An 18,588-nucleotide genomic window follows, 5' to 3' on the forward strand; every position below is an offset into this window, starting at 1 on the left:
TTGTTAACTACAACTCTGTATCGCTTTATTCACTTATCTATGACAGATGTGGAGTGACAGACCCAACAATTATAAATCCTCTTCCTTTCGACACCATCATACAACAGAGTAAGTCAAAGCGCCCGACGTGTGTATTAGCTTCGCGTCTATTAAAATTTTCACACTGATTAAGTCGATGTGAGAATCCGTTGAGAGATCGTCATCATGCAAAATGCACATGCTGAGAACGTACATAAGGTTGGAAAAGAAAGTCTTTACTTTCAATCAATCAGGCTAATATGGAATTACCACCACACACACACACACACACACACACACACACACACGCGCACGTTCACAGCAGTGCCTTGCAGCCCTGCAGTCTCGACAATGGAAAAGCTTTCAGATCCACTCCAAATGTTTACCAAAGAGAACACAGTGACCATCTGTTGTGTTTCCATAACCCTGTTAGGTAATTCTGCTTTCGGAGCCGCTGACCACATCAATTACGGCCATTTCGACCGCCACTGGCAACCACATTAGTTCACATAATGTGACGCCTTGTATTTTTTTGCCTTGCATAATGATAATATCTTAATTTGAGATTATTGCTCTGTATGGAAAGGACTGACTTCCAAATGTACTTTTTGGAACTATGAAGTCGGCACAGGAAGATATTGTCGGAAGAGGATGTTTCTTGAAGAAGAGAAAAGTGTGCGAGCGTATATCATATCTTGATGTTAAATATTCTTCCCTCCTCTTCTGTGGTGAATTGTTGTGACAGAGTCATTAGCTTTAACATATACACCTCAATGGAAGGAATTTCATAGCACGACATATAAACAACATTATAACTGCATGAAAAATGTAATGATATCTACAAAGTTAATAATGCTCAGTTTTGATTGCCGCCATTCCTGCAGCAGGCTGAGGCGATCCTGATTTAGTCGCAACTAGTTTGTGGCTAGAAGATGTTGCCATCTTTGGGAAATTGCGATAAATCCATGTTACGATGTCTACTATGGAAATGCCTCCATTCGGAATTTATTCCTCTTAATCAACTTTAAATTAAAAATTGATTGTTGAGAAAGACTCATTTATTGGTGATATGTTTATTGTGAGTCAGAGTGACGCAATTGCCGAGTCTGGCTTCCATCACACTTATTGTACAACCTCACGAGTACTTTCTGTTGAGAGGGCCCAAGTCAAGTCAGGAAACATAGAAATAAGAACACAGCCTGATTGAAAAGTAAGACATCATATGGGAGGAATGTAAAGACTATGCATGTATTTAAAATTCGACATGCGCACCAGAATTCTCAAGCAGCTTCTCGAGCCGCCCGGGAATGGAGTCGACTGATTGACTGATCCTTGTGGGATGGAAGAGATACCGTTTCATATTCGCCCTTCAAGTCCTTCCAAAGTCTTTGTCCTTTAATTTACACATAAAAAAAAAAAAAAAAAACTTCATCCCAACCATTTGTTTTTCTTTTTAGCTACGACACAATCTCTAAGTAGTAAGCAGTAAAACCCATTAACGAAAAAAAAACTAAAGTTCTGGACTTGACTGTATTCGAATCTACTTCCAAGTAACTATTAAACATTGCTCAGCTTCTTCACAAGTATAACATTTGGAATTTGGAATTTTAATTATAGTTATAGTTAATTTTAATTTGAGGTTTTGTTTTTTAAATTGAGTTATTTTTAATTAGTCTCCAGTTTTGTTGTTTTTTTATTAGTTTTAGTTTGTTCAAAAATACTTTGTTTCAGTTTAGTTTTGGTATTAGTTTTTTTTTTATTGGTGTTTTACTTGTGTGCAAGCATAGAAAAACACCGTGGTCAGTATTGTGTAGTAAAAACTAAAAGTTCGTTTCAGTTGGTTTTAGATTCATTAGTTTGCCTTTTTTTTTTTTAAAAAAAAAAGCATTTTCTGTTTTTTTTTTTTTTAAATTTTAGTCTTAATTATTTTGTTAGTTTTAATAAACTAAAAAAAAACGGAACTGATGACTGAACACAAAAATGAAATTTTTGGTCATTTTTTTTCTTGAACCAAAAGTTACTAACTAATATATTTTTCAAATTTTCCATTCATCCCAAACCCCAAGTTGTGTTTCAAGAAAAAAATTCATTTAGGTCCAGTGCGATACACTGAAGTCATGCAAAATTTCCTACGACATTAGAGCCGTGTTTCTCTGCAAAACAAACGTCCAACAGAATGCAGCAAGAAAGCAGACTCAGAGAGAAAAAGATTGACTGCAGCGGCTCCGAGGACCGGAGCAAAAGGCTGAACATCCAGCTGTAGAAGGCAACGAGCGGGAAGAGCGCGCGCTTGACAAGCTCATGCACACCGGCTGCCAGGCAATCTGTGAGCATCTCAAATACAGGTTGGCTACGAGATGTAAATGCTTGTGGAACAACTTGAGTGAAATCACGAGTTGAGGGAAAAGGAAGATGCACAAAATTGTGTGTGTCCAGGGGTGTGTGTGCGTGTGGGTGCGAGTGTGTACACACGTCTCTCGTTGGCATCTGTCATGCCTGCAGAACGACAAAATGTATGGTCATTAAACCAAAGCTGTTACCCCAACACATTTCTTCCATACAAGACACATTCTGTCACATCTAAAAACAGAGCAGATTGCGCTTACAGTGGTGCCTTGAGATACGAATTTCATTTGTTTCGTGAGCTTTCCAAAGTTCCAGCCGCCCCCCAAGAAGGGGCGTTGTGTGTGTTCTTTTTGGCAATCAGGAAAAAAGCATATTGACTATAAAAGCCACTGTAATAACTTAATTAATTGGATTACGTAAACATTTTATTTATTTATTTATTTATTTATTTATTTATTTATTATGAACAGTTTGCAGATAAGTCATTGTGACTACTTCTGGCAAGAGCAAATTGTCAGACAAATGAAGAAGACTTTCACAAGTACTGTAAGTGACTCCGTAAACTGAAGTAATATGCGTTGTTTTGCGCAGAGGATGAAGAAAATATGCATGTGGGTGTTGTTATATTGTCTGTTGTCATGTGTCCAAATATCGTTACGGGAGAAGGGGTATAATGCCGGATGTAGCAATGCTAGTCATTAGCATATCCATGTTATAGTTTGTTAGCATTAAACTAGCGGAGGGCAAACATGTGAAGTTCTCTTTAGTTTAATGGTTAGTTTGGCAGTAAATGACTGGAAGTCGGATAAAAAAATAAATAAAAATCGTTCAAACGACAGGTTGTGTCCTTCATACCTTTTATAACAATCATCACAATCATTATTTTTTTTTATTTCAATTTATTCGCTTTTCTGGTTTTTTTTTTTCTTATCGCCAACTCGCTTTTAAAAATGTAACAGTTTTGTTGAAATGATACAACCGCGTTTGTTTGCTTAAACTTTAAAATACCTTCAACAAGACTAGATCCTGAACAGCGATCAACTTGACAAAAGCACGGTGGACCGTTCCTCTCTTATGGTGTGTACGAGCATGTGTGTGTGGGGGTGTGTGTGTGTGTGTGTGTGTGTGGGTGCGTGCATTTTCTGGATGGAAGCCAAGCAGGGATCCCTGCCAAAGAAGGAAGTTAAATACAGAACACGTCTTAAGGGTTGGTGGGGGCAGCTCATCTGCCCATGGAGAGTGACAGAGGTTAATGCAATCCCTTTAAGTGGACATTGAGCCAGTAAAAAGGCCATTTAGAGTGCAGGAGACTAAATGAGTCATCTAGGAAAGCCTTTTGGGTAATAATGTGGTTTTATTTTTCTGATAATACATTTTTTGACAGGCATTTTCAATGAAAATATGATAATCCTTTTATTTAGGCTTTTGCGGTAAAATGGGACACTTAGAGTCACGGCTCTTTTGTTCTTTTCAACCTGAGCACGTCATGAGCACTACGAACATGCTTTTGTTGATGATTGTGCCGTATTGGTCACTTGACCTTTTTGGTGGAATAAAAAGCCAACATGCTTATTGACGCCAGGGAGGTTGTGAGCGACACGATCTGGCAAATTAGCGTTAGCGTTAGCAACAGATGTCTGATACGCTTGACGTGTGATCAAAATTATTTGGCGCGTCCGTGTGCACGTTCGCATTCACTTGCCTGTGACATTTTACATAATCCCGCTTGCTTGTTTTAAAGCTTCCCTTCATCCTCCATCACCACGGTAACTAATTGCCTCATGGTAAATTTCAAAGCCGCGATTTCCGTAGCATCTCATAGGCTGAGCGTGCGGTTTGATTTCAATTTCTCCCGCGTGGGTGAGCCATCCCGCCGAGAGTCTCTCTATTTTTCAGCCAAGCTTTCCTTTGAAGGTTATTTTTCCTCCATGACCATGAAGAAACACTGACCTTTGTCAAATTAAGATTTAACAGTGTCTTCCTTTTGGCGTGCCCTCTTTCCTGCACCTCCGCCCACCCACCGCGCCTTCAGCCTCCCGCTCGGAGATCAGTCAAGATGCAATCAGACAGAATCAATACATGAAATCTAAGAGTGGGCCCACTATATGCCAATACTTCACCGTACATCTGTCGACCGTTTTGGAAATAACAGACGATCAAGATACAGAACTTACTGAAAGCTGAAATCGTTTTGTTTACCATCCTGTGAATCCACAATTGGTGTCACAAAAACCTGATTCCCATTCTGCGTCAGAATACATGACGCTAAACGTACCTGGAAAGCCGACACTCAACGGGCCAACGCGTAGCCATCGGCAAAGATCAAATATTTGCGCATTTACCTACATCTCCATTCTGATTCTGACAAACGAGGCCAGGTCCTGTTGGTGTGGGTTGCAACTCTGATGCGGTATAAGCTTCCAGTGGGAGGTGAGGTGTAACTTGGCCCGGCGCTAAAGGGCCAGCATGTATGTTCAAAGGCGGCCCTTTCTGAGCGGAGGGAAATGCCAAGGATGAATTAGTGATGTGTTACTGGAAAGCTCTGGAGAGGAGAGCCGTGCCGGGACTTGGTTGATAAATAATCTCCGTCATGGTTCTCTAAACACCGCGAGTGGTTGCGTGTGTGTCGGCGGGTGTACGCGTGAGTGTGCTTGTGGAGGATGTGTGCTGCGCATACTTTTGGAATAGTGAATATTTTCAGTGTCACTCGACGGCTTTTTTTTTTCCCCGGCACCCACTCATGGAAACAAAAAACACCCACATGCACACTTCCCTCTCTGTCCTGTTGTGACTCATTTGACCGTGCAAGACTCACAAACGGACAGATGCACATGCGCAGGTAATGGATTCAAGCTTTGCACAGACTTCCTTGCCATTTGGCCTGCGCCTCAGGGATTGCTGGCAATGTTTTTTTCCACACCAGTAAAGAGGTCTGTCTTTCCAACAGGGGTCCGCCCTGGAGCCCCGCTTCCATCTCCCACCCTCTCCCGCTTGAACTTTTCTCCACTGCCCGGGGTGGCACCTGAGCTGGAAAAAAAAAAACAACTCGTACTGTATATGCAAGTCTGGTCAGGGAGGGAACTAGGACAGGAGGCTGTGCTGAAAGACACCTCTCCTGAGTGGCAAAGTTGCCCTAGTTTTTCATGAAGCCTACTTTTCTCTACTAACGCACTCACGCTGACGGTTACCCTTGTTGCGCCCACTTTGATTCATCCTGAGAGTGTAGACATTTAACCGCTATTTTATATTCATGTGTTTAATATGTACTTCGAGGCTTTATCGCTTCGATTTTGAACAGATTTATTTTGACTTTAAATCCATTGGAAATTATGAGCTGTGCTCTCGAGAGTCGCAGGCGTGCTGGAGCCTATCACAGCTCAATTGAAGTTATTGTCTTGGTTCTAAGTGTTGAGAAGCGGCCAATTCCTAATTTCTGAAACACTGATATTTTGTAAGGTACATTATTCAAAAACGGTATCAAGCGTTTTGGTCATTTGACATACAGACTGTTGAGAGGTTGCATAGTTTCCTTATTTTCCTTCGGATAAATAGAAATTATTAGAAAATACTGGATATCTTTATTTGTTTATTTGCGTGAAGAGAGTTTAGCGTAAAAGCAAAAAAAAAAAAAAAAAAGGAAAGAAATGAAATTTATATATTTTTTTATTATTTCATTCCCAAACCCGTTGAGAATAGACAAGGACCCGGAATTATTACATTTGAGTCAATTTGTCGGATTTGCGTGGTGGATTGAAATGCAAGCAAGCAGGAGTTACTTTAAAGTATAAAGTATTTAATCATTAAAAAAAAAAATATATATATATATATATATATATATATATATATATATTTATTTATTTATTTATTTATTATTTATTTTTTTTAACATATTTGTCAAATATTGGAAACCATCACTGACTCTTCCAACAGCAATGTTAAAAATAGAACAACACTGTGTGATTCGAAAACTTCCGGACTGAAATAAAACAGCGACGTAATCAGTGGATTTCCATTGATTCTTTTTCCTGGTCAAATCAGACTCTTGGATAGCACGTTGACCGACCGGCGCGAAGCGGATTTCGCAGCCAGCTGAATGTGGGCGCATTGACCGCCTCTCCATCACACTTGGTCATAGATCAGTACAGTCGATGCCACCAGCGCGGCTGACGCTGATGAGATTTAATGTTGTCCATGCTTACGGTCAATAAATCAGGAAGCATGAAACAGTGTTTGATATCTATATAGATATTTTTTTTTTTATCTGACTGAGACAGCTTTGATTGAAGCAGCAAACTCCTGAGTGTGACTGAGTGTAGCTGTTAACTGAAATGTGTTATATTTGCCACTGTTGACATTAATACTTTCCAGGCTCCTCCCCAAGACAGAAAATGTTGCCATTTTCCTTTATAGGAGAAAAATATCACTCTTACATGCTATTTACAGTAGGATACAATTTCTGTGGCATTTTGGACACGATGCCTCAGCAGCAGCAATATGAGTCATTCTTCGCCGAAAATATAGAATATATGACTGTGAGCTCGGTGGACGACTGGTTAGCACAATGGCCTCACAGTGCAAAGGTCGTGGGCTCCGGCCTTCCTGTGTGGAGTTTTCATGTTCTCCAGGTGCCTGTGTGGTTTTTCTCCGGGTACTCCGATTTCCTCCCACATCCCAAAAACATGCATGGCAGGTTGATTGGACACTTTAAATTGAGCGTGAGCGCAGATGGCTGCCTACAGCATGTGTTGCTGCACCATTGGTGTTTAAATAACCGTTGACGCGTTGAGTTTATCTGTTAGCCTGTCGATGAAAGTTTTCCTTATGTAAGACTAAAGGCTAAGCGTTGTGGTTGTTTTAAATGCAGCATGTGTAACTCTCTTTCTTTTATGTTTAGTTTGACAGGAGACGTCAACCAAGTGTGGCAAAAAAAAAAAAAAAAAAGCAACTTGAAGAGGCTTTATTGCTCAATTCTATCTGACAAACTGAGTCATTGCCACTATCCAATGTTTGTATCTCAAGTTTGCTCCTGAAGCCAAAGCAAATAAATCACCCAAACGACGGCTCGTACCTCAAAATTATTGAATCAGGACAGACGTATCGCAGATTTCGAGTTTTTATTTATGGTACTTTAGATTAGTTTTACCTGAATGAATAAAAGCCAATTGTATATTTATGTAGCGGTAGGTCGTGAGGAAAACGGCCGCGGCTGTGGAGTCCCTCGGAAGCACAGCGAAGGAAGGCAGGACACTTTAATTAATTTATCCCTCCTTTACGTTTTTCATTTAATAATTTAAAACGTTATGCAAGTCAATCATCAGGCTTGCGGCGCCGTACGTGCCTCATCGGGATTCTTCGAGTGGATTTGTGCGCACAATTTGCACCTTATCGGACAAAGATGAATAAAATAACCGTGTCGGTATTTAGTTGAATGCTATCGTGTTATAGGCATCGAAGCAAATTTGTAGATTTAGCACAGGAGATATCATTGTGAGATAAAACTGCAATCATGATCGTAAATAGGAGGAAAATGGCTGGAAGGTATTTGGCCACTCGTTTCATCTTCTGATCATTTCATCTCGGAAGACCCGACCGCCCCCTTTTCCCTCCTCACTGCAGGCTTTCCCTTTTCATGTCCCCCCCCCCCTTCCCACTACTCTTTTCTTCACTTTGATCCATGCCTGAATGCATGCCGGGATGCGTTCGGCAGTGACCTCGCTGTTATGACCTTGAGCTCCTTGTAGATGACCTGTGAACTCCATCCTCTGTGTCACTTCTTTCAGCTGCAGTCTTATCTTTGCGCGCAGCTTTTTCTTCTTTTCATCTCTCAACACTGCTCCCAGCAGAGGCCAAGCACTGGGAGGAGATTGAAGAGTTGGAGTAAACCGGGAAGACGTGTTGCTGAGATGTAATTTATTCGGGTGAAATGACAGCATGGGGTCAAGAGCTGGGAAAAATATATCACTGGTGTTGTCCATACAAACGCTACCACATACGACTTTTTAACCAGACGTAAGACGAAAATGCAATTTTTAATGTAGTCAAAATAAAATCCCATTTATACAATTATATATATATATATTTTTTTTTTTTAATTTTATTTTTTTTATTTTTTTTTTTGCCAAAAAAAAATGTCAATTTAAAGACATCACCAAACATCCTTCAATATTCTCCAAATTTCAATTTTTCCTTAAAATTGACAGACTCACTCACCTGACTGATACAGTCCAGTGTCATGCAGTTCCATCTGCTTTGTAAAGGAGGCGCTGCGGCTCCCCGGCATGGCGAATCCACCAGCCATCAACAACAGCCGCTTTTCCAAGTCGCCATATGCCTTTGCAGCGCTATTAACGGCCCTAGATATGTGCATGTTTTTGGAGGACACACGGGGCGCAACTCCGTATGTGCTTGAAATGGACTGTTAACTCTTGTGGGGAAAAAAAGCGGTTATTTGCGGAGCTTTTTTTTTTAGCTCTGAAACTCCTCACATCCCAGCATGCATTGCTGCGCGGGAATTTTACATTGTTTCATTGTGATCTGGTAAATAGTTATTCCTGGTAAATGTTGCTTCTAGTAGAGCGTACGTGCTTCAATTTGGTGAACAATATCATTGCAACTCCGAACGGATCATTTTATTTTGGGCAACCACTTAATGAAATAAAAGTCAGAAAATTAAACAAACACTTTTTTCAGTGTACCCCCAGAAGCAGCTCATCATCTTACCTGAGGCCCTGTGTGAAAGCGTACGGATTGAGCAGTTTGAAGATGTAAGGTCGTTGAGAGATTTAAAAGTAATGTACAAATTAACTGCACTTTTCACATCCTCTTAAGAAATGCGATCGGTTCCTTGCAAAAAATTGTTCACTTATTCGTAGTGGTGGACAAGTGAAAGTTCATGAATCACTTGGATCATTTTTGACTCCTCTAGATGGCACTCTTGGTTAGATAAAGGCTCGTGTCATGGAAATTTCTACTGCATCTTTAAACCAAGTGCACCACCCTGAGGAATAAAAAAATATCACAAGTGCTTCATGAAGCTTCATTTTTCTAGTCCATCACAACTACACTGTAAAAAATGAGGGGTTACGTTTACTTGAAAAAAATCTAGTCATGTTTTTTTCACTCAGACATTCTAAGTAAATTTAAGAAGATTTTTTGAGTAAATTTCATTGGTTTATTGAATAAAAAAAAAAAAACTTAGCTTTTATTTTTTCACATGGCACATTTCATACACAAATTTACACAATGTGATTGATGATTGAACCGACAACTTTCAGATTTGGCGATCTCCAAAAGGAGGCCAAAAACGCTTTGTAGGATTCCGAAGTTTGCACCTGACAGCAATATACTAACGGACCGTAACAGCGGCAAGGCTTGGCCGTCTCCCAAGGTTGAGATTATGGATTTGATCCTCTGCCGCATTGAGCTCCTTTGTGTATGAAACGTGTATACAAAAACATCAAGTGGGTTCAACCTTGGAGTGACTCTTGAAATGTAGTGAACTTGTAAAATGTACTCAAAAACTCAATTTACTTAGAATTTCTGAGTGAAAAAACATTTATAAAGATGTTTCAAGTAAATATCACTCCCCATTTTTTACAGTGTAATGAGCAGTGTTTGCAAGCATGACGACATTTGTGAAGGTCCCGTCAGATTATCAAAGGGTGCTTCCATCAATTAATGGAATGGTCAGCTGTGGCAAGCACTTGGAAGGCTACAGCACAAGCTGGTAATACGCAAAGTATACCACACGTGATGTGTTTTTATATATCCTATTCAGTATTATTTTCCATTGCACTAACTATTCTCTTATTTATCTCATTTATATATGTATCTGAATTATTGTTGTGTTGCACTGGAGAGGGGAGCTCTCTAATCTAGTTGCACACTTGAGTACAATGACAATAAAGGGATTTCTGATTCTGATTCTGATACTGTACAATTAAACTAATGAAGACAATCACTCAATCACAATCATTTCATGTCAACTTCAATCCTTCAATGAATCTCTTGTTGCTAAAGAGCGAACAATATAGCGAGGCACCAAGTTTCAGAGGCGATCAATTAACTTTAATTACACATTTGCTAATTAATCTCGTATTTCTCCAGATATTCATAATCCAGCCGAGTGCCGTTTTCTCTTGTCGGCAGCCTAATTGAACCACTTTTCAGTGTAATTGTGTCCCAGCTCCTCAGCGTCTCCGCACCTACCACAACGTGACTCAAGCTCACAGAGATAGCTGGCTTGCCGGTTTTAATTACAAACGGCCTTTGCTGATGTTATCCGTACAAAATGGGGCCGGGGAAGCTGGAACGCATTCGAACACTTAGAGATATGAAGTGTGTACACGCAGGCGATGCTCTCCGAGTAGCTTCTCACCTGCCGTGCACAGGGCAATTGAAGGAGCTCCTTTGAATCCACAAGTATGTGACCTGGCATGAGCACAGTTTTGGAGAATCCGTAATTCATGTTTAGATGTGGGGAACCTCTCTGTTCAATTGCACTTCCTGGTTAGTCGAGGAAGTAGCTTTACTGAAGCATTCCGTTGATAGCAGTCTGGTAATTAGTAATTACAGAGGCAAGTGCATACGAACGAACATGCTGGCACATTCTATCAACTTCTGAAATGTAATCACTTGTAGGTTTCTTAGAAAAGAAAGGAGGTTGCTCATTGTGATGCGCGAACATGAGAAAGACATTTGTGCAAATGAGTTGAAAGCCAAGTGGAGCAGTTGGTTATTGTCGCAGCAGCATAGTCCGAGTGTCCTCGCGAAGAAGTGTGTGAGCATAGCCCAAGCTAGACAGAAAGCTAAACTCAAAAAGATGGCCTGGGCAAACATTGGCTTGGGGGCCACATGCGGCCCGTCAAACGTTTTAATCCGGCCCACCGAACTTGAAAATAAATTAAATGAATCAACCTTGCGAATGTTTTATTTTCTAAATACTGTGGTTTTTCAAAGACAACATATATTGTTGTAATGCTTTTGTTCACGTTCATTTAGAATTAAATGTATTTTTTTTTTCTCCAATGACGTGAGGTTAACAAAATACTCCATCCATCTGCTCCTGGTCCAAGCCCCATTGTCAAATTTTAGAACCCATTGCGGCCCGCCAATCAAAAAGTTTGCCCACCCCTGTCTTAAATGATGCAAGACTTCCTCTGGTTGTTTTTCACCTTTAATAGGAAATCTTGACACCGTTGACAGAGTGAAACTCAAAATAAATGAACCTAACAGGCACGTTGATCACTATCATATGCGTTCCAAGATAATACAAGACAAATGAGTTGTTAATTCGACAGCAATTCACTAACATACAACTAAAAGCTTTCAAACGTCAACTTTAGATTTCAACAAACAACAATATGGCGTGTTACACACGAGCGTTGCCTCTGTAGGAGTAAACAAGCTTCTGGTGTATCGCAAATGGATTCGATGCGATCTCTCTTTCTTCCTCTTTCAACGACGCAAATCTATTTTCCCCGCCCACACATCGTTGAGCCATCAACACTTCCTGCTTTACGGTACATCCGCCAAAATAAAAGCGAGATTTTCAAAATAAAAGTGTCGTGAACAAATGTGATAAACAGTTTTCCTTTTTGACTCGTCCCTGCATGGAATGGAGCGCAATTTTTGTGTTAGGACAGGAGCGGACCACTCCGGTCCTGTCCTGCATGTTTGACATGTTTCCCTCCTCCAACACGCCTATTTCAATTGATCAGCTCAGTAGCAATCTCTGCAGAAGCTTGATAACGATGAGGTTCTTTTGGATAGCTTCGGAATTATAAACCCGGGGGATTTTGCAGGTTCACTGCGAAGGAGACAAACCGTAGGCCAGTCAGGACTTGATCCTTGTCCGTTTTTGAAATACTGCAGGATAATTTAGTTAGCTAGGGTCAAAGATTGTGTTTTGTCTCATGGAAAAAAAAGTTTCCTCTTTGCTTCTCCTGTCTGACTACACAGACAAGCGCGTATTCTGTTTTAAAAGTTAAATCCGAAAGTACAGAGATGTGAAAAGTCAGCGTTGCAGGGCGGGGGGAAAAAAGTGCCCAAGTAACTGGAAGTATGTTGCAGAGAAATGATGTTAATCCCTCAGTGTGATTCAGTATGAGACCGGGTGTGAAGTGAGTGATGATAATGACCTTTCCGTGCTGTGCAGTGAAGTGAAAGAGTAATACCCTTCACTTTATCAACTTATCTGTGTGTTTCTTTCTGGAATTTTCTACGTGTCACTTGACAAATGCAAATTGGGAAATAACCTGTCTGTCTGGCCAAGGCACACCCTGTTCAGCCAAGGAATTGGATTTCGCCCCAAGATGTCCGCAGGGGTTGCACAGATGTGTCGAACAATGACCGGTGGCTTGCTCATGCTCTCCTCTGACGTATATCGCAAGATGTTGAAAAGAAAGGAACGAGTTTTCTCATTAATAGATTTGGAGTGGAGTTGTTCCAAGGCACTTTGTTTTTATTATTGAATCTTCCAAAAATGGATTGTCGTGATACTGCTGCTTTGAAATGATGGAACAATGGCGCAGTTTTGCAGGACAATGGCAACAGCAATGCAATACAGCGTGTCAGCCATTCCATAACAGCAAACTTTTGCAGTCCAATTTGAAATCTGGACCGCATTAGAGCATCGACACTCGTAGAATCAAAGTCGCTTGTAAAGGCCTTTGTACAGAAATCTGACGTCGACCATCATAGCCCAACTGTTGCGTCGGCCTCGAAGTGGGCAGGTAAGACCAGAAATGACCGAAGCACACATTGCAAAAGCCGACGGAGACGGCAATTACTCCGGACAAGGGCTGCACGATATTGGAAAAAAATGACATTGCGATTTTTGGGGAGGCTGCGATGTACATTGCGATATTGAAATTAGAAACTAGACTAATTAGCAGGGGGTGTGAGCAAGACGGTTTGTGTAGTCTCAACAATGTAGAGCATCGTGTAGAGTGCTGCTTTTATAAAACAAACAAAGTTTCCGTGTTCTAAAAAAAAAAAAAAAAAAAAAAGAAACATTGCACGTCCTACGATGTGACTATAATCAATCGCGATGTTCAAACCGCATATCGTGCAGGCCTACTCCGGACGTTCTGCGCATTCATGATAAGTAGTATCCCTCAATGTGACGACAGCTTTCATCACTTCCCGTTCTTATCTAGTGTACCGATACGCTAGCTAACAGCCAATCCGAGTGCTAGTTTACAGCCCGGGCCGATTCTACATGTTGAGTCGGCCGAACTTGCCCGCTGCACCAAACAGACGCCATGTACCGACGGCTGACGTCGTATTGCTCTGCAGACGCCTTAAAAGTTGCCGTCTGACCATCCCCTTTGTTTTTAATCCAAACTAAAACATATTCTTGGACTAATCCAGCTAAGCACATCACAGTCCAGAATGTAATTTGTTGCTCCCAATCTCCTCTCATCTCGACCTTCATCTCTTACTCCCTCCTCATCTTCTGTGATTGATCTATGTACCTTATCGTTGCTGGCTGGATCATAGTAGACCTTTTGTCCCCTTTCCAGAGAGCCATGTATCATCCAAGTTACTTCCCCCCGAGTGAGTGGCCATGAAAAGTCAGATGGTGCTACAGATGGATGTTGTTTGAAGGTTAGAAGCCTGGAGAGGCAACCTGTCACTGTGCTCAACAGAGACGTGCTGATTGTTGTTGGGATGTCAAGGTTTGACACGATCCGGATGCAAATACAGTATCGGACAGAGACGAAATGGAGCTTGTGTATGCGAGTCAAGCCTCGCGTGGGAACGCACTTCGATTCAAATGAATTGCACGGAAGTGGTTTACGATGATGTGGTTGGTGTATGGCATGTATCTCTTGTGAAATCTTATTGTGATCATGAAATATACAGTGATGCCCATGTCATTGATTTCATGAGAGCAAACAACTCAATCATAGCATTTATTTCTGGATTTTGACTGATTTTGCAAGGCATACAGGATATTGTCCTAAAGATAAAAACATGGGGAAAAAATAAATAAAAATGCAAAGACGTATAAATACGTCTTCGGGAGGCAGGGACTACAGTTTTGAAAATGAATATATACGTCTTATGGATTGAATGAGTTAATTGTGGCGACTGCAATTGGGGATTCGAGTCCAAGGCTACCCGTCTCTCGCCTGAAGTCAACTGGGATAAACTCCAGCGCAACTTCCACCCTAATGAATATAAGCCGCATAGAAAATAGAAGGATGGTTGAAATAAATGGGTCAAAGGAGGATTAGATCAAGGGCACCCTGTTACTTGGGTGCCTCACATTGCGGTATAAAAGCAAAAACAGACCTCGACACTTGAAATGACCGGGAATAAATCTCTCTCAAATTGTCTGCAGTCTCACAGAAACGCTTCAATTCATCACCGTGTGCGCTTTTTACAGATAATTTTCTCAATTCTCATATCAAATTTATTCAGGTCTTTCGAAAAAGACCCATTTGTGAGCCCACTCAAGAGCACAGAATTATTTCAAATGGGACCGTACCGGGGGAATGTATTGCATGGACTCACGTTATTAGAAAATAGACCCTTCCGTGACATCAATTCTTGTTGAATATTTTGTAAATTCATGTAAGTGAGCAATTGTAAATTGCGGTTCTGAGAGATATTTTGCAGTAAGGTTTTTTTTCGAGGGGTGTGCGTTGGCCCCCAAAACATGATTTGATGTGAATTTTGAGATGTGGGGTGCGGGACGATTCCGGGACCGTTCGATTTGAAAGTGGAATGACTCAGTGGAATAATGATACAGTCCAGGAAAGTGTGATGCAATGATATTTTTTTTGTCTTCTGCAAATTTGCTTTTATGATACAGTGCTCCAATTAAATTGAATACGTATATCGATATATACGATAACGATTTTCCGGTTCAAAATGTTTTTTTTTTTTGGTTATACCCCCTAGTTTCTTCAGAACAGCAACAGCATGGAAGCTTTAAACGACACTTCTAATCTCATCACATTGATTGGACTCTAAATTGTCAGACTCCTAACTCGGAGGCTCCGGACTCCGATTAACTCTTGAAGAAGTCATTAGCCTCGGTGGTTGTGTATTTTTTCACCTTCATGTTGTGTGTCCATACAAACATGGACATTTATACTGTTTGTTGTTTGCGTGGTGTCAGTTCAGAAAAACATAATTTTTCTTGCGACTGTATATTTAATTATTTACTGCTCAAATTGTATTCAATTATTATTTGTTTGACTTTATAATATATTCTTATAGGATTCTTCTTTTTAATGAATAAGCCGTACTATCCGGACATCATCAAAAATCTGTTAGATCACCTCCGTCAAGGCTGTCAATCACACCATCCCAACCGCACTCGGGCCCCACTGGGTAACCCTCACTGCATTCTTCGAGGTTATAAATTTAACACTGACACCTGGATGTGCTGTGACAACCCTGACCGAAGGCTGGCCTTCTCACCTCTACCTCTGATCGTATGTGCGTGCGTGCGTGCGCTTGTATGTACACGGGCAATTTGTTTATTGGTGGATTTGAGAATCTCTTAGCAAGAGAAGCAAAAACGCGCAAAGAGACCTGTCGGTGCATCTGCAAAACAATCTCTCTCCCTCAAGTATGCTTCCCCCTTCACTGCTTATTCATCTTTTCTCTATGTGAAACATTTGGCTCATTCTCCAGCTCCAATGTCATCTTCCCGAGTCGGAAGCAGATGCCAGAGCTCATCCAGGCAGGAAGGAAATAAATTGTATCAAACCTCGCTTATCACTCACATGCGCTTGCATCATGCTTACAGTTTTCTTTTTTTTTTAATGTGTGCAAATCTTTATCCGTGCGCCATGCAAAATGGCTCAGAGATGTTATCATTGGAGACAGGCCAGCTTGACTAAATGGGGGCGGCAAATTGACTATAGTATTAGAAGAGGAGAGCCTCTATAAAGCAATCTGATAGCATCCCATTATAGAAGGCTTGCAGATGAATATGATTAGCTTTTCATTCCTCCTAATAGGAAGATCTTATGAAGAGGGGAGGAGATTAAATGTTATGCAGCGCTTGTTATTGCCTAATTTGGGTAAAAAGACCATTAAAGTTCTCGGAGGGGACGATGAATATACTTTACGGTTTCTGTGTTAGAGTTCAGCATGTGTTGGGTTTGATTTGAGCGCTTTTACATCTCAATTGGCATGTACGTGTGTCAGACTCTTTTCGACATTCGAATATTAAAAATATATATAATTAATTGCCCGCGACCTTACTGAGGAGAAGCAGTACAGATAATGGATGGATGGATGATTCATTAAATTAAATAACCTTAATGTCAGGGGACGCAAGAATATCTAAATGTCAGGATACAATATCGCGATATAGTGGCAAGGTTGGTGATACCCAAAAAAAAAAAAAAGCTCATGATACAGTATGAAAGCTTGTGATATTGTAAAAAAATAAAATCAAATAAAAACTCATATAACTTAAAAACCTCAGCAGCTCAAAGTATCGTGGTCCATGTAGTTCACAATGCCGTGTTTAGTTGAAGCAATTTTTATTTTTTGAAGCAAAGTTTATGGGAATGGGACCTTTTATAACTGGGGTGAGCAAACTTTTTAATTGGTGGGCCACAATGGGTTCTAAAATTTGACAGAGGGGCCGGACCAGGAGCAGATGGATGGAGTGTTTTGGTAACCTCACCTCATTGGAGAAAAAAAAAAAACATTTAATTTTGAACGACAAAATATCTGTTTTTGGCACACCCAAGTATATAGAAAATAAAACATTAACAAGGTTTATTCATTACATTTTTTTTTCAAGTTTGGCGGGCCGGATCAAAACGTTTAACAGACCGCATGTGGCCCCCCAGGCCGTAGTTTGCCCACGCCTGTTTTATCGGTTAGAACATTTGTTCACGTGAGCAATAAACAGACCAGGTTTTCTCTTTGGGATATTTAAAATGCTTGTGTGTGTGTGTGGGGGGGGGGGCGGCGTGGTTTCTGTGAAATATAAAATATAAATACAAATGAACATGAGCAGCTGTATGTAAATGTCTCCAGACAATGCTAATTAGCTGTGGTCCTAATGATACATATAGTTCAACTATTCCAGTGAACATTAACCTAAATGTGCATCAATGCCTATAACACCGATTATTGAGACACTTATTTGTCGGTTAATTTGTGGAGGAATTCAAACGTGTAACGTTCCCCTTCATCTGGCAATTAGCATGGATCTAAAAAATGGGTAATTCAATTTAAACTGTGTAATAACTTAACCAGCAGAGGGTGCTGTAACTGCACAAAAGCTAAACAAATTGGGCTTTTTTTCAGCAGATTTGCTGCTATTAAAATCGTGACATGACAAGACGATATCGTATACATTTTGACATCGCAATATCGCGATATTACCGTTATCGTTACATCCCTACTTAATGGCATACGTTTTGTGCATCAATCTGGCTCATTTAAATAATATCAAAAGGGGCAAGGTCCACAATGGTGTGCTTGGAAGAATTTGGTGTGAAAGAAACGGGTCAGCTTCTATGTACAGCCACGCTGTGTGTTAACACCTGCAATAAACGAGCTTGACTATGTTGCACGTTGCAGACACATCAGAGAAATAATGCCTATAGTAGGACACCACATTGTTGTCAAAACCCAGGAGAGAGTACCATATACTCCATGTGACACTGATTTATATACTGCCGAAGAACCAAAGCACACATTGACTTTTTCTTTCTTGTTTCCCCCAATGAAGCCAACATACAAACTGTTATTTATTTATTTTCAGGACATCCGGGCCGCAGGTGAGCTGGAATCTATCCCAGTTGACATTTGGCTGCACTCTGGAGTGCTCACATTTGTGACAACTTCAATTTCCAATGAAGTTGCAAATTATGGACTGTGCGAGGAAGAGGCAGATGAGCCGTGCTGCCAAAATGAGTTATTGACTGTAATCGACGCGTATGTCTTTAGTGTCACGCAAATCGCATTTGGGTATAGAATTTGCATTTGAACGCCGCATGATGTCATCAATCATGCTCGAAAAGATACACGGCTCTCAAAATGCATTTTCTTTTACTTCAATTATTAGATTGCATTCCCGCGTGCTAGACAGTCAAGACTCAATCATACAAACAAACCAACAAAGGGGAAAGGACATCTGATTGAGGTAGAGATTTGGAGGAAGTCCTCTGTGATTGCGCCTTTATGCATTTTCATCCCCGCGAGAGCTCCCTCACCACTGAAGGATATTTCTATTTT

At 40.6% G+C, this 18,588-nt stretch overlaps 1 protein-coding gene across 2 annotated transcripts in view; it reads left to right on the forward strand.

Annotated features, from left to right (window-relative positions):
- Window positions 1–18,588, forward strand: part of kcnd3 (potassium voltage-gated channel, Shal-related subfamily, member 3) — an 89,202-nt gene that overhangs the window by 56,503 nt on the left and 14,111 nt on the right. The gene's annotated exons all lie outside the window — the stretch shown is intronic.

This window comes from Idiotropiscis lumnitzeri, chromosome 3 (genome assembly GCF_059441095.1).
Source record: "Idiotropiscis lumnitzeri isolate Australia: NSW breed Sydney's pygmy pipehorse chromosome 3, RoL_Ilum_1.0, whole genome shotgun sequence".
Classification (NCBI taxonomy): domain Eukaryota; kingdom Metazoa; phylum Chordata; class Actinopteri; order Syngnathiformes; family Syngnathidae; genus Idiotropiscis; species Idiotropiscis lumnitzeri.